Source organism: Rhipicephalus microplus, chromosome 5 (assembly GCF_043290135.1).
Source record: "Rhipicephalus microplus isolate Deutch F79 chromosome 5, USDA_Rmic, whole genome shotgun sequence".
NCBI classification, from domain to species: domain Eukaryota; kingdom Metazoa; phylum Arthropoda; class Arachnida; order Ixodida; family Ixodidae; genus Rhipicephalus; species Rhipicephalus microplus.
The window spans coordinates 9,615,746-9,639,829 of record NC_134704.1 but is presented as its reverse complement, the minus strand read 5'-3'; the positions used below and the strand labels follow the sequence as shown (position 1 = coordinate 9,639,829).

The 24,084-nt window shown below is 45.1% G+C and overlaps 1 protein-coding gene across 1 annotated transcript in view; it reads right to left on the bottom strand.

Moving 5' to 3' along the window:
- The window catches only part of LOC119174024 (plexin-B), a 210,074-nt gene extending 193,451 nt beyond the window's left edge, over window positions 1-16,623 (bottom strand). The window contains exon 1 of the mRNA XM_075894819.1: window positions 15,909-16,623. The gene's annotated coding sequence lies outside the window, so the exon portion shown is untranslated. The remainder of the gene's footprint in view (window positions 1-15,908) is intronic.
- Between the last annotated feature and the right edge of the window lie 7,461 nt (window positions 16,624-24,084).

The following is a 24,084-nucleotide window of genomic DNA, read 5'->3' as shown; positions in this document are numbered from 1 at the left end:
CTCGCTCACTGAACATAAGCTTATACTCTAACGAATGCATTTGTCAAGTTTTATTTTATTAATTTTCGTATTTACCACGTTAAACAAATTGTGGTATCGATGCTAAAGGCATAGTCTTGTCAATACCTTTCTGCCCGAGAACTGCGCTGCCAAAAGTTGGGCATAGCCCAGAGCCAAAGTGCTTATATTCACCCCAGCACGGTGATTTGGGGAACGGGCTGCAAACTCGTTTCACGACAACTGCACACTCAACTGCAGCCGGCTTACGTATTCGCACTCACATTCATCTTCGTTTTACTACGGCGTAGATGACTCGCTCTTTCTGTTGGTGAGAAGGGAGCAAACGCCAGAACAAACTGTGCAGCATCTCCGCTTGTGCCGAATCTGGCCGCGTTCCGAGGCGACGCGGTGGTTTATCGTGGCGCTGGAGATTTAATGCGCTTCTTCGAATGCGCACAGGCCGCGCCGTATAATTTCCTACCCAGGAGACGACGTCACCGCGTCGGCAGCTCGGTGTTGTAGACCACGACGAGGACGCCGGAGTGCACTCGCGAGCGTTGAGGCCGAATTCATCTCGGCCGAAAGTGATTATTCTGCAACGACTAGCACGCTCGACTTTCATGTCCTCATTTTAATGAATAATATTTGAACGACATAGTACAGCCTGATTGGAGTGAAAGCGGTGCCTTCGACTAGAGTTTTTTTTCAGACACAGTTAACTATAAGATTGACCCCACAGCATACGTCATACCCCCCTTGTTAAGAAGACCCACTCGGCACCACTATCCTCATTCTGTAACGCCAATATCTGCGAAGACTGAAATTTTTGCCAAGTTTTCCCACACACAGTAGCTGATTGGAACAAAATTATCAAAAGAGAAAGAATAAGAAGAAAGTCGGGGAGGCTATCCACGGGTGAACCTGGTATAGGCTGGGAAAAAGGAAGGGGTATTAACCAAAACAATTGTCGAACGACTGTAACTCGTGTATAATTCGAATAACGCAAATACCTGTTTCATTTTCTTAGAATTATACTCTGACCAAGTGGTTCAATTGTACTTTATTTTTTGTCGTAAGCCTCCACCCTATAGCAAGAGTTAAATGGAGTCAAAAGTAGTTTTTTAAGCTTGCTTCACTGTTATTTAGAGTGAATCGTGTGTATATTGTTCACCCTGCTTAGGCCTCTTGTGCGCAGTATCCTAAAAATAAATAAACAAATAAATAAATAAACCTATACCTAATGAAGAGACAAGGAGATAAAGCTACCATAAAGCTTCCTTTGCCGGTGAGAACATTCGTAGGAAAAGTCACATGGTGTTTTGATTGTCCAGCAAACTAGATCTGATGCAGAGGTGGTGATATGCTCACAAATAAAAAAAATGGTATTTGAAACTTCGTGTCGCGTGCCTTAGAATATAGGGCATTAGAGAAACATTTAGAGGCTGAGGTAAATAAGCAAGAGCACACTGTATTTGAAAGTGAGCTGCATAGTACAAGTTCTGACCACCAGGTGTTCGTTAACGTGCCCCTAAGCACGTGGGCCCCTGGTATTTGGCCTCTACCAAAATTCAGCCGGAACTTGAACCTTCGGGTAAGCTGTCGAGCACGTCAAGGCTGCACGCTTTGCTAGCTCTGTAACCAGGCTTGCTTTATTCTTTACTCGGGGCCTTGAAAGTGCGTTTCTCTTGAGGATGCATAATTATGCGATAAATTGGCCAGAAGAGCTTGAATCTCGTTCGCCGACTACCGGGTACAGCACTTGGGGGTACACGACTTTGCTTTGCTGCAGCGCCCGTAGGTACAAATGAAAGTTTCTTAGCCAACTTGTTTATGCTCTGTCTGCTATGTTTTTTCCGTTTCTCTTTGACAGATAAAGCATTCACGACTCACATGTTCTTGCGAGTGACACGAAACCTTCTTCAGGCACAGCCTATTTTCAGTTGACATTAGCACGTTCTGGTAGTAGATAAATAAGGCTAAAAATAGCTGTGGAAGTTCAAATAATGAGTTTTACTCGTTTCCTTGGAGACACTGGCCTACGTGAACGCTCATGACGAACTGAATGGGGAAAGGGTTCTGTGGTGCGTATGAGCGTGCATATTATGAGCGTTTCTAATTCCAAAGCTTTTAGCGTCATTTCGTACAATTTGCTGTTCAAGATTAGCCAACCTGACTCCTCCTGGCTGCGCTTTTCGCAACGATTGGGACTGTGATGATGGGCTGCAGCTGCAATATTTGAAAAAATGAGACATTTAGTCGGCTATTTAAAAAAACTTCTACAAGAACTATAGATCCACCACCACGGAAATACGTTAAAAAAGGGCCTATAGTATACGCACAATGTATTAGCTAACAGTCCAGTAAATTTCAATTTCCCGCTGTACGCTGTTATTGCAGGAACAAACCGAACTGTCAGTGAAGCCTTAATAAAGGCGAATAATTCAAAGTTCGCTCACTGAAATGAACCCGCAGCTTGTGAGCGGATAAATAAAGTTACCATATATTCGATTGAGACTCTCGATTGCGTCATAAAATACGCAATGATTTTGTTATACAGTGCGATCATGAATAAGCATTTTTATAGGTCTGCTAAGCGACTTGAGTAAATGCGCAGGTGCTATAGAAGATAATATCGTGAGAAAGTAACTGATGGATGACCATGGTGATTTGAACCGGGTACTTGTTCTAAGGAGTCAACAACGACCTTTTTATATCAACATTGCCTTCACCAACGACTTCAAATCTCTCTATATATAGTCATTATGATATTGTTGTGCTTGTATATGAATTATTCTGTTTTCGCGATAACTTAGTAATTTAATCCGAACATGAATCTCAACTAGAAGTAATATATATATATATATATATATATATATATATATATATATATATATATATATATATATATATATATATATATATATATATATATACCGCGACAGGCCATTACCTTCCCAATTAGCAATACGACGTACTACAATAATGGGTGTATGTCACCCTTTAGAATTACAACTTTAACTTCTTCATTAGGGTTCATTCCGAGTTGCAAATGGTGTTAATGAACATCAATCACCTGCACTGCCCACGACAAGAAAACGGTAAGCCTGATAAGCGAGCCTTGACTCATTTTTTCCCCCGCAAGGCACCACTGTATTAGGCGAATCCATTTGCTTAGGAGAGCGACACTCGCAAAGAGCCAGAGCTGACAGGGTGAAGACGGGAGCGTGGAGGGAGGTTTGCGTAAATGAGGGAGGGTTGTTAATTCGCGAAATGAAATATGCTCACTTAGCGAGCCTCATAAGAGTGCCATGGGGTAAGGCTAGAGCAAAAACGAGAAGCAATGCATTAAGCCAGATCTATTATCGCCGGACCATCCCCTTAGTCGAGCCAATGTAGCACAGGAACGGCGTATAGCAGCAAAGACAACAGAAACACCGGGAAAAGGAAGAGCGGTGGTTGCAGCAAGGGAAAAATTCCGGCAGCACCGATATTGCGCTGTAATTGAATCAGCGAAACATAATCACCGCGCACTAAGAGCAGCACTGCTCTGCAGCGGAGTCTTGTCATTGCGAGATGCGTTCGCTCCACCCGGCAATTGATTGCGCTCGCTGCACATTAACTTTGGAAGTCTATGGGAGTCCGGCCCAGATGGAAACGCTTAGTGCAAGCCCGCCAGCAAAGAAGCGTGCTTTTAGAAGCCATTGTCTTTGAACTGAAATGCTCTCTTGTTTCTCGCTGTTCTTGCTTGATGTTGTCTTTGTTATCTCGCATGGCTCCCTATCTTAGTCTGCGAGCATTGCGCAGCTTCGATGCATTAGAGAGGCACTTTAGCCTCATGAATGGCTCCACTAATGAGGTATTATGCCAGCACCAAGGCTCCAAATTTTACAGCCTCTTCATGCTGGGAATTGTCACTCATTTGCTGCTAATACGGGCTCTGCGGCAAACAAAATATGTAGCATTTTTATTCAGAGATAATGCTCCTTTTTCTTTAATGTATTCCGAAAGTGATGAGTGAAAAGTAAAACACGTGTAACTCATTGTAAAAAGGACAGGGCATCCGAAAACGCACGCGAGAAGGAAGTCAAGACTGAAGCGCCTACTAACAACTGAAGACGCGCACAAAGACAGAAAAGAAAGAAGGCATGAGAACTTATCTGCGCAAGCACATGCAGTATGCGGACATATGTATTTTGCTGCAAACTTAAGTTGCGTTCCCGCCAATGGGAATCTTTGATCGTAGTCACTAAGAAATACGTCTGATTCGAGCTTCACGTTCTTGCTCCGTTTAAGCCTATGATCCCTCACCGCCATAGAGAGCAGTGGTCTGCGTTTTATTAAGAGGAAATCCGTCAGTGTTTCATAAGTTGCAAAAATTGATCGTCGGTTTGTAGACTATGCGAAAAGCCATTACCGCGTGACGGCGTCACCGTGTGACAACATTCGAGATGCCAGAATATGTGACGTCATCATGGCGACGCCAATAAATGTTGTCGCTTCACCAAAGGAACCTTGTTTAGGTGCAGAAAACGTCCAGCGCCTGCAATTCCTCATGCCAGGAGTCTTCCAACTCATAGCAACTAGCGGGCCGCAGTTCTGAAATTTAGTTCCGTGAAGGACCAGAACAGTGAGTTGTGGGAAATGGGTAGCGTAGCGTTAGAAAAAAATGGCGTGTATGACCTCCAACATAATGTTCTACGGGATTATCGATCGATCGCTATGCCAGGAATACGCTGGTGAATGTGCAAATTGGATTGCTTACACCAGGGATCTCATACTCACAATCTCACGTCAGCTAACATTGGCATTTTGCCATAAAAAAAAAAAGCTGTTTCCCATATCTAATGTAAGGGTCAATTCTGCACGGAATCTTATATCAGGGTTAGAGTATAGCATACGAATACCGATGTTCACAATGACTGAAAGTTCGAAGCCGATTTTGAGGTTTAAAGTTTTTTGCTGCGCGGCTATGTTTCAACACAAGGTGACCACACAGGTTGCCTCACAAAGACATTGCCTAAAACCAGTCATGGTGAAGTAGTTTACCCGAAAAACGCGTTATTATTCACAATAGCGAGAAAAATAGGGCGAGCCGGGCAGCAGTTATCACGAGAGATGCGATGCGGGTTTGTTGGTAGCTCATCTTCAGTAAGTTTCCTTGTAGCCCACGTAAACAATAGGAAGAAATGAGGGCATATGCCGACAGACAGAGTGCTGACTTCCAACATAGTTTATTCTAAGAAAGCAGAAAACATTTATGTACTTGTCTGTTGAGTGACAGTGATGTGAGCACGTGAACAAAGGAACAATATAAAAAATATAAGTACAGCCGTACATACACACACTGATAATCTCATGTCTTGCGCAGATACGTTAACTCTTTTTCTGGCAGTGCTAACGACGGTTGGCTGACACACATATCGCCAAGGGCCGCAATCTGCTCAGCTGCTTTTATAAGACATTTCACATTTGCTTATGGCTATTATTCTGGTTTTTTTTTTAAAGATGAGGGAAAAGTGATGCTGTTTACAATGTGGCGCGAGAAAACCATCACTAGCAATTTTTCCTACTTTATTTTTGTGCTCAAGCCACCTGTCATTGATGCATCTCCCTGACTGCCCTACGTACCATTTTCCACAAGTCAAGGGAGTGGCGTAGATGCCTGATGTCCCACATTCGACAAACTTATTTCTGTGTTTTACTTGGCAGTTGGCAACAAACTCCTTCGCTGGTTTTGACTGTCTGCAAAGACTTATCAGCTTATAAGGCGCTAACATCAGCTTCCCTACGCCATTGAATTTTGTTGGAATGTGCCACCACTGGTGGATATAAGGAATCACTGCCGTTCGCTTTTTCTCTCGTTCACAGGTTTCTTGCCTCCTTTCAGGGTTACTATCTTTTCGCACTTCATTCAATATTCCTTCAGCGACTGACACCAAAACCTGTCTGGGATAACCGGAATCCTGAAGACGCACAGCCCGCAAGTTGAACGCTTCGTCGGTACAGCTAGTGAACGCATGATTTTTTAAGTGCGTTTGTGAAACACGCTTTGATAATTTCTCTCTTAACTAATTTTGAATGGGCTAAGTGATATGATAACAATGGTTTATTTGCCCTGGGGCTGTAGCACCAGCATGACAGGTCATCACTGAAGGTAGAATCAACATCTAAAAGCCCAATACTTCCCTGCACTGGAATCTCGAATGTAACTTCTAGTGGACAAAGGCACTCGCGTATGAGAGTAGAAATATTGGAACACTCTGCGTCAAAGTCATCTAATAAACAATTACTAATACAAATAATCATCAACAAATCTAATGATTTTAACAACTTTTGCCTTACTGAGGCGAACACACAAGTCTTTGTTTATCTTGGCTAAATATAGGTTGCTCAAAATTGGCGCTAAGCTGGATCCTATACAGACCCCTTGTTTCTGTAGGTACAGGATGTCATTTTTTTCAACAAAGGTCGATTTTTGGTACATGCTTAAAAGTTTAAAAAAATGGTCAGATGTAGTGCCCGCTTCCGTGCTAATTTTAACGTCCCCAAATGTATGAGTGCATGACTGAATGCAACTCAACAATTCATTTTGCGGCAAAGAGTAGTACAAGTTCTTTATGTTAGCTGAAAAGGCCTTAAGTCTTTTACCAGAGTTGGTTTCTACGAATGTAAGAACTCTGTTAGAATCTTCAATCATGAAAGGATCATTTATCTTTAGCTTGTCTAAATGATAACTTGCAATAGCCTTCTGCCACGTGCCCTTTTCTGACACAATTACACTGAATGGAATGCCTTTTTTATGCGTCTTGGCACTAAAAAATACATCCAGAGTGGTACTTCTACTTTTTCCAATTCCTTTCAAAACACCGCTTAGCTTAAGCTAAGCGGTGTTTGAACACAAAGGTGTATGAACACAGCCTTATTTGCATTACTAGCTTTTTCTTCGTACATACCATTTGAAAACGCTGCAAATCCCCCTTTATCTGCTGGTACTACGGCTAAAGAATTTTCACGAAGGTATGAAGCCATTATTTCAACCGGTAACTTTGAATGGTTAGGCTTACATTTCTTGAGAACGTCGACCCCCTCAGAGTTCATTCTCATGCCTTATTCTTCCGGTAGACGTCTGGAAATCTGCTGCACCAATGAGATGTTCCCTGGTTTCTGAGAATAAACTATGTTGGAAGTTAGCGCTGTGTCTGTCTGCATGTGCCCCCATTTCTTCCTGTTGTTTACGCGCACTACAAGGAAACTTACTGAAGATGAGCAGTTATCGATGCTATAATGAGCCACGAAGTCATAAAAGACCTATGAGACCAAAACTATCAGTTGCGAAACGCGAGCTGCTAACGACAGGTTGGCTGTTTACGTGTGAGATCACTGGCAGTGCTGGTGATCGTATTCTCATGGCCTCCCCGCGACAGGACAGCGGTTCGGAAGTTCCTAATTACGACAAAAAAAAGGAACATTAAAGGGCCACCGAAGTCAAATAACAGTTTATGTCAGAGTGAAAGGTTAATGTATGACAACGTCTAAAACGACAATATTATCAATAGGAGGGCCGTATGCTTAACAAAAAAGTGAAGTAAATGCACGAGAATGCATCCGCCACGAGTAGTACATTCGCAAAGTGATTCCAATGACGTCAGAGTTACCGCATACGATTAATCATTTGCAATCGAACCAGCTACACTGAATAAAGAAACTTCCGTGCATCAAGAGACATGATGAATTGCTGCTTGCTCGTTTCTGTTATTAATGGAAAAAAGAGCCGGACGTTACTATGGGGAATGGCGCGAGTTGTTCAAACATTCAATTTTCGCCTGGTTAAAATGGACAGATCATGCCATCTAACGGAGCCCAGTTGAACCTAGCACACCGGCCACCTCGGAAGCCATGCGAGAAATTTTTCAAATGTCAATGTTGCTACTGTGGCTCCCGCTGCGTTTGCCCTGCTGCTACTACTGTTAGCGGCTGCGCAGTAAAGCTGGGTAACGTTGTGCACGGTAACAGTGCCATGAAAGTTTTCACTTTGAGGCGGGTATACTTAAAGTGTGCTGACGTGATTCAGACCACTACAACGTGATTTTATTTCAACATAAAAATTTTCTTAGCACTACGAGGTTTCTGAACAGCTATTTCAGTAATTAACATCGACTTAACTTTTCCGATAGTGTCTTTTTAACTGCATTTTGAGCTTGAATACACAGGCGCTGTGAAATCGAAATATTAAGAGCATTTCCAATATCCTGCCTTATATATCTTTTTCCTCTCTTCAGTGTACGCTGACTGTTGCGATATAGTCTCAAACTCCCACCAAGATATTGTAAGCACTGCCACCTGAATATCGCTGTATACTCTCCCTTAAAAAATAGGGGCCTAAGTGAACGCATTTTACTTTTGTATAGTGCCACCGCTGCATACGCATCAGCCCGTTTACTGACAATTTTCATGTATCTTTTTGTTCTTCTCTCTCTGTCTCTCTAATGTTTTACTATCCTTTCCCATTCCCCCAGCGTAGGGTAGCCAACCAGACATGTGCGTGGTTCACTTCCCTGCCTGTTGTTTTCATTCCTCCTTCTATTCTGTAAATCACCGGAAAAAGTATTGCTGCTTACTTTTGTAAATTTTCACTGTGCAGAATTTCGGACACGTGACGGCACTGTTGTAACGAGCACGTGTCTTGCACAAACAAGAAATATTCGGATGCGAGAGAAGCCTCAGTTTTAGAACAGAAACAAGACATGCCGCAAAAGCAACCAAGTGCGACGAAACTGCAGCGTGAGTGACTGAAACAACTTTATTGTTGGTCCTGCATAAAGGGGGAAGAGGTGGGGAAATTAAAGCAAGACTCTAGAGTGCTCGGACGTCCCGGAGCAGCAACCTATTCGCAGATACAGAACGAGGAGGCGGATACAGAGGCAAACGCGCTAACTAGCCGCCGGTCTTTGTGAGCACATTCCTCGGAACCGGAACGACCCGATGCCGAAGACGAAGAGTATTTCATCACGTCCTACGGGCCTTTCTGCAGTGGTACAGAACGAACAGACGCCTCTACCCACCGCCCCACCAAGACCTAGAACGCAACGAAACTGTAGCACAATTTTCCGAATACAAGTGACTACGCATTAAGATATATTCCAGCAAGAGAATATGATGGGCAGGTAGAGAAATTTCTTCATGTTGGTAACAGGCTGCCCCATTTTATATAAATAATCAACTTATGAAGCGAGGTCGCATAATTGTGAATAAACTGGAGACGAAGATCAGAATGCGTGAAATAGGCATTTTGAAGAAGGCTTATCATACTTCTGGGTTTTACCAAGGAGACGTGGAATACTTCCCAACGAAGCAGGTCAATAATATACCAGTTTAATCAGTGCTAGAGGCATCGCCTAAATGTGACACGAAAGGTTGTGTTATTTTCTTTGTAATAAAGATTGGCCATGCAGATTACAGAAGTGACAGAATTCAGGAATTATTATTGACTCATTGTTTTGCTAGCAGTGTCAATACAAAGACACTAGAGTCTGAAAATGTTCAGAGGCAATAACAGAGTTTGTGACGAAAGTGTACGTGATGCGCATTTTTGAGGAAGCTAGGCGACGAAATTTTGCCTTAGCATCCGCTTCTCTAACCGGTCGGCGGTGCAGATACAGAAAGGCAAGAGCTGTAAAAATATGGCACCTACAAATGACCACTCTGGGGTAAAAATGGTGTTTCATGGCTTTAAAGTTCAAAAGAACGTCTCAGCGACGCATCTCTAGCAGGAGAAACTAAGGCACGAGGAGTCTGTTCTGTAAGAAAGAAAAATATGAATCTTTGAGAAAGCGAGGAGGTGCCAGACAGCATTAAAGCCTTGTGGAAGGGCTTCCCATCAAGAGTATGAAAAAAGGCTTGCACTTCACAGCCAAACAGATGATAAAGGTAAGTAATATAATTTTGATAGCACTGCAGGTGCACGCCGCAGAGCGAACGCACTGATTTCATGAAGTAATTAAAATGTAACACCGGAAGCGACACTGTAAATTCGATATACTTCTGGATATTTAGTTCTTGAGGAAAAGTTGTAGGTGTGTGCGACGGAAAAGCATTAACAAGATAAATATAGCAGCATGCTCGCCGAGTAAGCAAGGACTCGGTGATGAGGACGCATGCCGATAGATGAAAACATTTTTGGGATGTGACATGTGAGCATTGGCTTGGTGTGCGACCAATGGTGGCGCAGCGAACCGCGCTTGTATGACCCCCAGTTCGGGGATTCGCGTGTTTTCGAATCGTGGCGCTGTATAGAAACCACCATCGTAGTAAATAAGCAGTTCAATTGGTTATCTTGGCCATAGAGTTTCTTAAAATTGACTAGAGGGGACTCTGGCGCTGCGATCGTTCAGCGACTATGGGGGTGATGGGCAGTACGCACATTTGTCTAGTCTTTGTACTTGCGGGCGGCGAATCGTACTTGTGGCTTCGTTCATTGCTGTGTTTTAGTTTTGTTTTGAAATAAAGATTCAAACCTTTTGAACTTTGTTACCCAATTTGGAAGGGTAAGTCTAAAATAATGTGGTCGTAAAGCACAGTCGCTGAACATTTGCAGATTTTTTTTTTTCGTGAGAAAACAGCTCCAAGCCACACGAACACACACGGAGCCAAAATCAGGCCGGAAGTATGAAGTTTAGACAAATGTGTGTAATACCCATCATCCCCATGCTCGCTGAAGCGCCGTGCGTTGCATATCCCATAGACACTAGCGCCAGAGTTCCCTCTAGTGTATATTATGAAACTCTATGATCTTTGCTACTGACGCTGTTCTAACCGTGGGTGTCCGCTGTTAACGTTCATTTTAAAAGCACAGCGCTTTGTTTCTTAAAACTGCGGCCGCTTGTCTCTGCGGCGAGATGCGCAAAATACTGTTATGTACTTCTATATGATCACCCACCCGTCAGAAGGGCGTTAGCTTTCTCAACTATCCTTAGGACCTGAAGCTATGGAAAAAGTGGATTTTCGAACTCAGAAAGGGATAGTGCCCCATGCCTTCATCGACCATGTGCAGCAAGCATTTCGCTGACAGTGACTTTTGCTATACCCACCCAACGCGCCACTTTTAGGTAAGCTTGCAGCCGCGTTTCAGTGCCTCGCCATACTTCAGCCATTCATTGCATGTAGGCAACAAGCGTGGGCGAGAGTGAGGTGCAGCCCCGAAACCTACCGCGAAGGTCCCTAAACAAAATGCCGCACGCTGAAGCATCCACTTTCTACAGCACCGAAATTCTCCTGCCGCCGAAACGCAGAGTCGTTCGCACTGGACGCGCCCACAACGCCGAATATACCATTTACCACGAGGCGAACACGAAATGAATGCAGTGTCACCCGCTTGTTGTCGCGGCTCGCAAACGCCACTAAGCTATCCGGTGGTGTAGTCTTCGATGATTCTCATGCGCAGAAGCAAGAAGAAGCAGTAATGCTTACTTTTATGGCAAGTCGCTGTCTTGTATTGCATGAAGACCACGACAAGCTCAGTACTAGGGGGGTGAAGTAGGCACACAGTGGGTTAAACTCCCGTTCATAACAACATTCAGTTACGTGCACTTCGACATGACAAGTGAGTAGGGCAGGGCCACCATTTTTCAAAATTCCTTGACTAGTGCTCCTATTGGTCCGTGGCGACCGATTCGGCGGCAAACGCCACGAAAATTGGTCCGAGAACGATCGGCGCGGAGAGTGAGTGCCCCGCCGCCGAATCGGATTCGCTGCTCTTTCAGCAGCCGGAATGCTCAGTGTGAACGCACCCTAAGCGCGCCTCATGATCGCAGCTGAACAGCGCAAGACATATGAGACTAGGGCTTTATTTGGTTGGTGTACACACATATTGTACGTAGTTTACTGATCTAGACAAGCGCGCACCTAGCGCACTGCTTGCCATAAATTCATAAGGCAGACCTACTGTCACTGTTTAGTGCACATTCACTAAACGTTGTCACATAAGGCAGTGCACGCACTGCATACAGTGTCTCCTTAAGCTTTTCGGTATGCTACGTGGGTGAACGCAACTTCCCCCAGCTTGCCTTGGCCACGTTAATATTTGTGGCCCTGTGCGCAGTACATAGAATCAGCAACAAGTTTTTGTCATATTCTGATACCCAAGTGACGGTCATGTGCGGTATTATTACAAACTGCTTTGTGATGTCACTCTCACTGAAAAAAAAAAACATTACTGAGACAAACAGCAGTCATTGACATCGGCAAAGGGGTGCAATAAGGCGGACTTTGCGCCTTCCCCGAGTCACACTATAGTCACCACTCAAGACTCCCGTTACTGTGGTACAGCACGCATGCTTGCGTCCTGCCGACGCCCATAGCTAGAATTCGAGCGCGATTATCTGAAATTTAGTAATCTCATGCCGCTTAGAATTTTAAGCCATGAATGAACGGCTGACTGCCGAAGCAGCAATTGAAACATCTGCTCTGCAGTAATTATCTCGAGTGTTATTTGCGAATGTCATAGTGGGCAAAATCAGTGATTATCAAACATAACCTCTTGTTCAGTGTCACTATCGTTGCACTGCAGAAAAAAATATATATAATGAGGAGAAGGGCAGGCGTGCCCTTCTCTAGCGCCTAGCTCGCGACTTTTTTAACGGGCGGATGCAGCCCACTGAGGCACGAAGCAGTACTTCACCATTGCGCAGCATTCGATTGCCACGGGGACGTTGTGTGGTGAATTGACAAGCCCACGTGTTTGCAGGACCAGAGCCGAGACGGTGATGCGATCTGCATTTACGGCCTCGACTACGCATTCAACAACGTGGTCTGCGTCATACACCAGCGTGCCCTCGATCAGACACCACGACATTTTGGAAGCTGTTTTCTACATGCTTGTAGACGATGGGGAAAGAGATGCCTATTGAAATTCTGAAAGAAGCATTCGAACTAATTAGTACTGCATGGCGGAAACTATGTGTGAGTGAGAACACTCACACATAGTTCCACTTATCAGCAATGCGGTCGGTGACATCGGCGTGCTCGTCGGCCACTTGGGAGGTTTCTTGGCCCTGTAGACTGGGCCGCAACTAAAAAAAAAAATCATAGTTGCAGTCAAAAACGTTAGTCGACCCTCGCGAGCCTGTTTGTTCGACAAACTTCCCGCCAGAAGCAGACGATCTGCGCGCAGCAGCAGTGGCTGCTGCAGCGCGGTTGAGAGCGGAGTCCACAAACTGACGTCACACGCGAAAGGGCGCCACTCCGAGATCTCGAGGCCAGTCGTAAACAGAACGAAAGTGCCGCATTCCGGGATGCTGACTTTTCAACAGGTGGACCTATCTCTGACTACGGCACACCACTGAGCCTCAATATGGGATGACACGCTTCATCTCGGCTGTGGCTGTGAGGGCTACAAATAAGTCATTTTTTGTTCTTTTGTTTTGTGCTAAATAAATGCGAAACCATAAGTGATACCATGGACAGTAGTCGTTCTTCTTTCCCGTTTAATGTGCACAAACGGTACTAAAATTTGTTCATGCTTGGAGACATAAAGAAGATGTCAGGCTTTCTTAATATAATTGATGCACAAGAAGACAGTAGACTGCTTTACAATGTCATTGCTTCTCCAGAGTGGTTGTAGAAAAAAAAAACGCTTAATGTCTTGAAGCCTTACTTTGGCAATATTAGTACTAAGCATTGCCTCGCCGATCCGATTGGGCACATGTGATCTCAAGACGAATGTTCCGGCTACTTGACTCGAGAAAGAGAGAGAGAGAAAAAAAAAAGAGAGGACAGGCAGGGAGGTAAACCAGGCTTCGCTCGGTTGGGTACCCTACACTTGGGGTGGGGGAAAGGGGGAGTAATAGAAAAGAAAGAAATAGAAAAGAAGAGGAGTAAAGAAGAGATGGATGAATATTCAGCTGGAGATTACACAGCACGGTCTCACGCTGTTCCTTCATAAGCGCTCGTAGATTCCGGTGCTCCTTAAGAAAGTGTTCAATCACTAAGCGACGTAGATCCCAAGATACGGCAAAGGAAGAGCAGTTTTGTCAGACTCAAGGCTGTAATTTTTGGCAGAGTACTTGACGGTGCCCAAAAAGCATAAGAAAGAATCTGCACAGTAGTTTGACCCCGTAATATTCGCCTATTTTCTTGGAATGAAGGGTTACTTCAAGGTGTTCATGAAGCTCAACGCTTAAGCCGTTAGGCATTTCAGATATATAGCTAAAAACGGAGTTCAGTTTCTGTGGAATGGCTTACTGTCAGCTAGCTCAGACGCCTCACACCGTCTTACCATTGCGCAGTGTAATAGACCCCTTTTATTTAAAAACATTTTGAACCCACGCATTCTTTATTTAGCTTTTTTTGCTTTTTGGGGGGCTTTGAACTATTGAGGCTGTTTCAAACACAGTATTTTTTCTTCACAGTCCTTTCTCCTTGTACGACATAAAGAAAATAAACCTAATTTTATTTGATTTGAGTTAATGTCTTAAAGGCATTTCTTCTGTCATGGAAGTCAGCAATCAAGATGGTCGGCTGCTTTCAGAAGTCTCCTTTGAATTGACAATCTGGACATGCCGTTTCTGGAGATTTTGGAAATTTACGAGCGCAAACGTATAGTGAATAATCAGTCGTTATGCTTGTCAACATGTGCTCAGGGTGTCACCGTGTCTTGCTTCACCGGAAGGCGATCGTGCACAGAAACTCAACATGGACAAAATGTGTGTGAATCCCGCATGGTTCACAGCCTTACTCTAAATTCATGACTTTTTACTATGTAATAGCAAATGAAATATGCTAAACTCAAGGTTTGAAGCATATATTGTGCAACACAAATCGTTCGGTCCCGCTAGAATCATAACCTGACTGAGTTGCCAGCCAGACGTTGTCGCGAAATGGATAGTCGCCACGTGAATCTGTATATCCGTGCTTCAGCAGGCTCGTAAAAGAAGAGAATACGCAAATAAGGTGGCCGAGTTACGAATCCTTGGTATGTGGCCCACATGACCGCTGATCTATCCATTGATTTGTTCGTCAAACGGAACGCGATACAAGAGGGAACTACAAGGTGGCCTCGAAAGTTCAGTTTGAATTGTAACGAAGCAGTCTGCATTATACAGCGTTGCCCGATGTCCCTAGCGTTATCACCTTATACGCAATGAAAACACCAATATACGCAATGAAAACAACCTGGAAGAACGAAAGACAGCGTACGCTTGAAATAGCGAGCCATTGAGGACGAGAAACACGTCCTCAATGGTCCAAACTAAACCACACTGAAGAGAGAGAGAAGGCCAATGGCAATGCTGTAATTATTTTACGAACATGGCGTTGTGTGCAAGTAAGCAATCGCGTCATTTACATGTCCAATTATAATACCCGTTTATATTCTTAACGACTTTATCTACGAGAGGACAGTAATCTGCAGCTTTTTTTTTGTACTGTACACGTGAGAAAGAGAAATTCTGCGATGTACAAATGCTGCTTTTTGGTGAACCATAATCACGATAATATATTTTTGGTATCAGGATGATTTATGGCACACATGCGGAAGTAAAGAATTCGTGTTCAGCCACTTTATCAAAAAGAAGCCTGAACTATTATTATATTCGACAATTGATGAGAAGCTTACACCGCTTACAATGGAAGAAAGCATAAGAAATAAAACAGCGTCGACAGGCTTGTTTTCAGTTTGAATAAAAACATATCAACAAGCGCGTGTAATTTGCATGTACTTGTACATTTCTTCGAGAATCCCGCTTTTTACACACTTCGGAAATGCATAGACCCCTTCACGGCAACACTAAATCAAGTAATGATTTCCAAGTTGTGCCTGTGCTTCACTTGACTCTTTACACATAGACTGAGTGCGGGGATAGTCTTTTGCACACGTTCGTCACCAGAGCGATTTGAAGTGTGTGCGTACGTACCGCTTGACTACGGCATCTTCAGCCGGTGAGTAGAAGCCTCTGGCGATCTCTGTGAACTCATCACGGGCATTTCGCTTGGCGACGAAGCATTGTCCGTTACCGCACAGGTGATCAGAAAAGAAATGCCGTCCAGCGACGAGGGTAGGCGCTCGATAACCGAACGGCGTGGTCCCGTTGCGAGCCGGCGACGATAGTGGCAATAGCACGACTAGCTGAACGAGGCACCCGCGCTCCCCGTGTGGACAGCGCGCGCGAACTGACTCGGCGCCAGAAGGCTTTCGGGCGAGAAAGCGACCCTCGAGTGGGACGGGATCAATCCCATTCCCTGTTAGGGAACTGACCTAGGGAAGACGGGAGCTGCTGGGGAGAGGCTCCGACCAAATGGGAGAGGAGGTTTGGCCTCGCTTTTTACACTCCGCGCATCTGAAGCGTCGGAGGCCGCGTGTTCGCGACATTTTGTGGTGAGGCGTATAGGGCGGCGAAACAAACGAATGACGATAAAGCTAAGGCAGGAAAATGAAACAGCAACTATAATTTGCAGGCACATTAAAGAGAAGAGATTGGAGTGCTCGAAGTATTGTGGAACGGCCATTTCATCACACTGAGGCATAATAAAAGCAGATGATTTCCAAGTAAGGAACATGCTTTTCGCATAAAGTTTCGCTGAGGCATAGAGTTCGTTTATTTAGGCCAGGCACAGCTCTTCTATTTATGATGAGAGAGTTAAGCAATGAGTAATAGTGGTTAATCAGCCCAGTGCACCGTGGCTGGACAAAATCGAGGGGCAGATTTGAAATACACTTCCGAAGCGCCACTTCAAGTACGCTTGTAGCGTATAGAAAAGAAAATCTCGGCAGGTGATATACTCTTATAACAAAAGAAGGTGAAAAACTGGTGGCACTCACTAGGGCAAATGAGCTGTAAAGAGTAAGTACATATGCTTGGCATTAAAATCAACCTGTCTAACACCTCACTCCAGGACTTTTGTCTGTTTTTAAAGGTCAAATCTCTCATGGAGTCAACAAGTTTTGAGATTAAGCCAGGAATCGCGAAACGATGGCGTAAACACAAATGACGCCAAAAGAAGCGAATAATAAACGTTGGTGAAAAGTCACGTGATACGCATGTGCATGGGCCGATGGCGTACCAAAACTCCTGTGACCACAATGTAACATGACGTCGTCAGTGCCGTAACATTGTGACGTCCGTCGCGAAGGCACACATCACCAAAATCTCAGCCGTCATAATGAATTGCAAGAAAATCGAAAGTTGGGCTAGTGTCCTCTCTTTCTTTCTGTTTAACCATGCGCTTGAACTGACAGTTATATACCATACGTCATAATGAAGTCATAACACGGTTACGCGATGACCTCATCGGAAGACATCGTCGCTTGGTCAAAAGTGCGCCGAGCACGGAAACAGCCCAATATCACGTGAGGCCCGTCTAACTTGAATGCATCTCACCCTGAAGGAAGTGCAAAATCACGTTAGGTGCAGAAATATTTTAGAGCGTGGAAATTTATGATTGATTTAGTCGAGCGAAAAAAAAAACACGGCTTTCACCTTCTATTCGGCTTAGGCAAATGCAAAAGAGCCACGTCAGTTATTTTTCAAGGCTTTGTGGTCATCGCTAACTTCTCAGCCTTTCTCACGCTCTGCGTCCAAAATTCAGGATCCGCTTGTCATCTGCAGAGTTTTGGGGCACACGCAGCAGTAGGAACTTCTTTCGCAATGGTGTGGAGTGGCCTCGAAATTAAAAGGGAGAACGTGAGATGAGGCCAATATGGGCGAAACTGCATGCCAGTGGGCTCTATCAAGATATTCACTGCAGGCTGCAAGAGTGCATCGGTGTATCCGACTGATGCTCGCTTTATCGCTGGCTCGAGTGAAGCCGTGCCAGGCTCCGGAAAGACATCGCTTGATTGATATGTGGGGTTCAACATCCCGCAACCACCATATCGTTATGAGAGACGCCGCAGTAGACGGCTCCGGAAATTTCGACCGCCTGGGGTTCTTTAACGTGCAACCAAATCTGAGCACACGAGCCTACAGCATTTTCGCCTGTATCGAGGATGCAGCCGCCGCAGCCGGGAAACGATCCTGTGACCTGCGGGTCAGCAGCCGAATACCTTAGTCCCTATACCACTATGGTGGGGCAGGAAACTCATCGCTGGTTTCGGTTTTAAGAAACATGCGCACTCGTACTGGTTTCCGGCTGTCATAAGATCCGGTTGAACGGAGTGAAGTTGATGTGAATGTTCCTATTTATTGGCTTTCACCAGTTTTTACAAATAAAAAATGAATACCGCTGTAAATAACCTCTTTGCTCTTTATATGCCCTTTTCTTATTCTTTATTTTGCGAATTATAAATAAAGAGAAGCGCGGGAAGGGATTGACTTGCGTTCGTTGCGGTTGCCTCCGCTCCTTCGGGCCCCTCGACCAGCAATAATAGAAGTTGGATCACGTGAGACGAATCGTCAACACCACCTGTCCTCTTTGATGGCTCTCCGCATGCCCACTGGGCTCGACCGAAGAGAAGCCACCCTTCTTCATCACTTATGGCCTGGGGTCGCATTTAAAAAATCTTATTCATTTGTCATAGGAATGGCCGACAACGCTCTCTGCGATGCCTGTCGTTGCGAAGAGACGCTACACCACATCCTGTGTGACTGTCCGTTGTATCAAATTCAGAGACACTCACTGGCGTCCGTCCTTGCGCGCATCGACAACAGCCAAACGTCTGTGGCCACTATTCTTTCAAATGCCCGAGAGAAGACATTGCAACAGAAGGCGACAAAAGCTCTGTTAAAATTCCTACGCGACACGGACTTGAACAAGCTGCTGTAACAGCAATGTCACACACCACGAAAGACAAGACTGGACTATGACTGAGTGTGCGCGCCTGTGCTGCCGAATGTGCTGCGTTTATCTCTCTTCCCTCTCTCTTCTCTATCTTTCGCCTCCCCCATCTCCTCCCATGCACAGGGTAGCAAACCGGCTGCCTATAGGCTGGTTAACCTCCCTGCCGTTCTTTTCCTCCCAATTTTCCTTCCTTCAGTTATCTCGTTCGGCTGGCGTGTCAACCACGGGAAAGATAAAGACAGCAAGTTGTGGAGGGCAGAGAAGGGAAGCCGCCGTGAGCTACGCCGGACAAGTCAACCATGCATTTGTCGAAGATGGCTTCATCGGGCAGCAAATGTTTTCCACGGCTCTGCGGTGTGCTTACCTGGAGATTTCTAATTACGCGGAGATTTTTCAGCATTTCTTAAAGGCGACGGGTGAGCACAAGAGTTTGGGTCTAATATTTGAGCACGTATTTGCTTTTGCCTGAGTACATATGATTGAACCCAGTTGTCTGGAAGCCTGACTGGACTGACAGAAGAGCAGTGTCGCTTGGAGGAGGAGGAATAAATGAGGAAGGACAGGGACGTCAAGTGTCGCTTGACTGATTGGTGAAGACGGCAGCCGAACTCTTGTCGGGAAAATGCATTTATTGAAAGGCTTGAATTCGAGTTGGCTCGGCTACATAGTTTTAGTTTCTTTTACATCGTGTAGTTCAAATGATGTCGAGTAATTAAAGACTGCTTCCTGCTCGCGAAATTCTTGTAGCCGCGGTTTCAAAATATCTGAGTCTTTACTTCTAAAAGCGTCACTCAAGTACACGTGATGGACTGAATGCTTCTAAAAATTGTTACAGAGAATGTCGCTGGAGCCATTGACATGTTAACTTCGTCAAGGAACGCTGCTTCTCTCACGAAGACAAGAAGCGAACTTGACGAAACACTGTTTACAGCGACGTCCTTCAAAAAACTTCTGAGATTGCTTCAAGCCTCTCCGTGCCTCTGAACTTCAGTTCGGACTGAACTTGCTCAAGTTCTGTAAGAAAACTATGCGCGCCATCATAACAAACGTGATTGAGTCAAATACGACGTGCCCTACTTACGATTTTTGATAGTTTTCGCATTCGTTGGGATATTCTGGGTTCAACGTTTTCTCATTACGTCCGTATGTCAGTTTTCATCATTTTAATTGTGCTGATCAAGTTTCGCCTTACTGAGAAATCAGTCAACTTAACCTTCGCATCTTCGGGAAACACGAGCAAAATTAAAAAAAAAAAAGACTAACAAGATTTTACGAATGGCCGCATTGCCCAAGCAGACCTGAAAGAAGGCATGAGTGTATTCCACTTGCATGCGAAGTGTCAAATGATGGCTTCCGCGGCAACCCTCCTGCCCTCGATTTTTCGTACTTTCCCTCTATTTTAGAACGTCACCATTGACGTCATGAAAAAATTTGCTGCTCGTCATTTATGTCTAGTAGGATGCCCGGCAACCGCCAGTGGTAAAGGCGGCGGTGCCACTGCCGAGGGCAAATATACATGGGAGGTATAGAGAGTTTCCACCTCCTGGCCGTGCTTCTACCACCACTGCTTGTCAGAGGCGAAAGTGGTGGTAGCCTAGGCGATGCATAAAGCGCATGCATCTGAAAGTATTTTCACTACGTGGGCAAACAAATGCATTGATTGATTGATATGTGAGGTTTAACGACGCGAAACTACCACATGATTATGAAAGAGGCCATGGTGGAGGGCTCAGGAAAATTCTGCCACCTGTGGTTCGTTAACGTGCACCATAATCTGAGCACCCGGGCCTACAGCACTTTCACCGCCATCTAAAATGCAGCTGCCGTTGCCGAGATTCGATCCCATAACCTGCGGGTCAGCGGATGAGTACCTTAGCCGCTGGACCACCACGGTGTGGCTGCAAATGCATAAAGTGGTGAAAGCGACGCTGACGAGGAGTAGTGCTAGCAGCATAGCTTTGCTGAAGCTGGTGATAAAGCCATGGCATCAGGATATCGGGATGGGTCAACCGGATATGCCGATGCACTCTCGCTTTCGGCAGTGAATCTACCGATAGAGCGCCCTGACTTTCAGTTTCGCCCCGCTTGGCTACAGCTCCTGTGCTCCCTTTTCCTTTTCAGGCACCTTCACGTATTTGCGCAGTCGCCTGCAATCTGAAGTAAACTGTCAACCTTTATGAAAGAGAACACGCGAACGCGTGGCCTGCGCTCTGCGGCGGCTGCCTACAGCACCATCAACCGAGAAGTGAAGAAAGTGCGTTCGCTTATGGCGTCATTTATGGCCAAGCAAGATAACCCAGTCATGGCTGGTAGACAAGCGATGCTAGATTACGTTCCTTCAGCGATATCGGGCGATTACTGCAGCTTGCGCCGTGGTCGCGCACAACGTTGGATATGTTGGCAGTGCACTACGCACTGCAGGCGTGAGCCGAGATGGAGTGCAATCTAGCAGCGCTTGCCTACCGGCCATAACTTGTTAATATTTTTTTCCAACAGATGACGCTGAAAGCGAACTTGTTTTCTTTCGCTGTCAGTTGATGGCGCTGTAGGCAGCCGCCGCAGAGCACAGACCACGGTTTCGCGTGTTCCCTTTCATAAAAGACGACAGCGTACATGGACGCTCGATTATTCGCTTCTTCACCGCCGCTATTCCGAGTGGTATGTCGATGCGCCGTGCGCACGTACACACTTTCCAGCGCACCCTTGCCTGTTTATCGGTGAGGTAACTAGCTGCTATCAGGACACCCTCCACCAATCATGGTTGCGTAGTGCCCCTGACACGTATGTGAGGCAATACGCGCAACTGGCTAGCAACCCGCTTTGTTGAAGCTGTAGCTGATGATGCTTAGCCCTCTGTAATGCATTGGTAGTTTTTAATCACCTACCAGTAAAGCAATTCACGTGGCATGACGACTGGTGCGATTCCACGCTTCTTACACGCAGTCTTACATCGATAATACGGATATACTTTCAAGAAGAGACTGCATGGTACCACGCATGTTTCTTTTTTTTTCTTTTGTTGGATTCGGTATTCGCCCACAAAGCCTGTCAGGAATGCTCAGCGAAAACTGCGCACCATTAATTTCTTCGAGAAGGTTTTCGATTATTGTAGATCGTTCTGTTAAGATAGCGCACAAGACGGGAACCCTGGAGATTATTCCATAGCTTGCGCGCAATAGGGTCTTTCTTCGCACAACAGTCTGATACTGGGCCTGTTGATATATAGCCTAAATGCTCGATGAATCCAGCCTAGAAAGACACGTACGCAAGAGGAGAAATTTCTTCGAACACACACGCTGGCTTATCGTGTGTGCTCGCTAATACTTCTTTCCCTATGTGCTTGTTAAAGGCAAGGTTTATCGATTAAACTTTTTTCGCAGAAGCTTCATGCCCTGGCGTTGCTCGATAAAACATTGATCGTTAATATTTGCATGCTTGTTCATTGACTGAGCTACCACAGGAGTGGAGTTGTCGTACGGGAACTTCGAACGAACACTAACCACGACTTTCGAATTGTCTAAAAGAGTTTGTGTTCACAATATATGCAGCAGCCGTATTCAAATTGTAACACACAAGAAAATATGGGGCCGCGTCGCAGCAATCCACTTACTGATTACCGAAACAAACTCATCTCCCTCCGCGCATATTTTCTCGCATAGAAACTAAATTGCATCATGTTCCTAGAAAAAGAGAGTGCATGCTTGATTTCGTTTTTATATATAGCGTCGCCTGAAATACTGTTGTAGCGCTTCTCTGTACTCTTACTGATGAGCAACTCAGAAATCGCGATGTCAGGAGGCGTCCCGAGGGAATTGACGCAGCATCCGGCCCACTGGAGAAACAGCGTAACACGATGAAATTATGAAAAAAAAAACAGCTTAGCTCTTAGCTTTTTGCGTTTCCGTATTTCTAGACTAAAGAGTTTTATGCGATATTTTCATAAAAGGAAAAGAAAAAGAAGTAACTTCAGCATGAGCACTTGCCATTCCCGCCGGGGAGAGAAAAGTGCTGACTCCGTAGAGAGATCAGCTCAATTCCTTCAAGGGGCCATTCGCATGTTTGTCCCGAAACGAGTCGACGTCGTTTCATCCGAACATCAACCAATTCATTTATCGATTCGTGTCCCTCGCTCGGTTTCTCTTACTCTCTTTTGTTTTTTTTTCTAATCGTATAAGCGCTTACAGCCAACCTAAGTAAACTAACGTGCGTAAAAGGCATATCAAATTAGAAAGAAAGATACGTAAAGACGAAGGCCGGAAGGTTACTCATACATCAGCATCCGGTCAATTTTCTGCATAGGCAGTAAAGTAAAAAGATGATAATTGAATTAAGTACGAAAATTGTGCAAGCGCACAGCTAATAACACAATAATACTTTATGAAGCTGATTTCTCGTAGCGAGAAAGCCCCACAGCCGTATTCTACAACGCCCCTTCACTCAACGCTTCACCTTGACTTGAAAAGGTCATTGGGAGCGCCGTCTCTTGGCAGACCAAGTCACTGTATATCGGCGATAATATGCAGTGATTCTTCTAAAGCGCAGCGTCAACTCCAGTCGAGCAGCGGCGCCGTATATCTACTCAGTCAAGTGAAGGACGAAATTAGAGTCGAGAAGCATTTGTAAATACACCCCGCCGTGGTGGTCTAGTGGCTAAGGTACTCGGCTGCTGACTCGCAGGTCGCGGGTTCGAATATCGGTGGCGGCGGCTGCATTTCCGATGGGGGCGCAAATGTTGTAGGCACGTGTGCTCAGATTTGGGTGCGCGTTAAAGAACCCCAGGTGGTCGATATTTGCGGAGCTCTCCACTACTGCGTCTCTCATAATCATATGGTGGTTTTGGGACGTTAAACCTTACATATCAATCAATCAATCAATCATTTGTAAATACAAGGGTTATAGTATCAAAGTCAACACCTTAGATGCCTCGTCAAATGGGCAATTCCACCGTTGGCGATGACAGTCTCCCGGCATCGGAGACGAGTGGTGCAAAAAAATCACATGAGAACGTGTCTCTGAACTGGCGCGAAATGGCTGAAAGAGAAATCACTGAATGAGTTATTAAGACTTTCAGAAATTCAGAGATAATAGCTCTGAGCTCCTTTTGTTTCCTCGTTTTTTTTATTTTTTCAACGTCTTTTACTGCTCAACTTTGTAGAATAAAATGTACTTGTGGGCTAGTTGGTAAATAATTACGGCATATGGCAGCGCACACTCGGTGAACAGACGAACACGAACACCAAGGTACAATACAAGCACTGAACAACGCGCTCGAGTTATCACTTGCTGTTTGTATATATAATTCCCGTTGGTGTG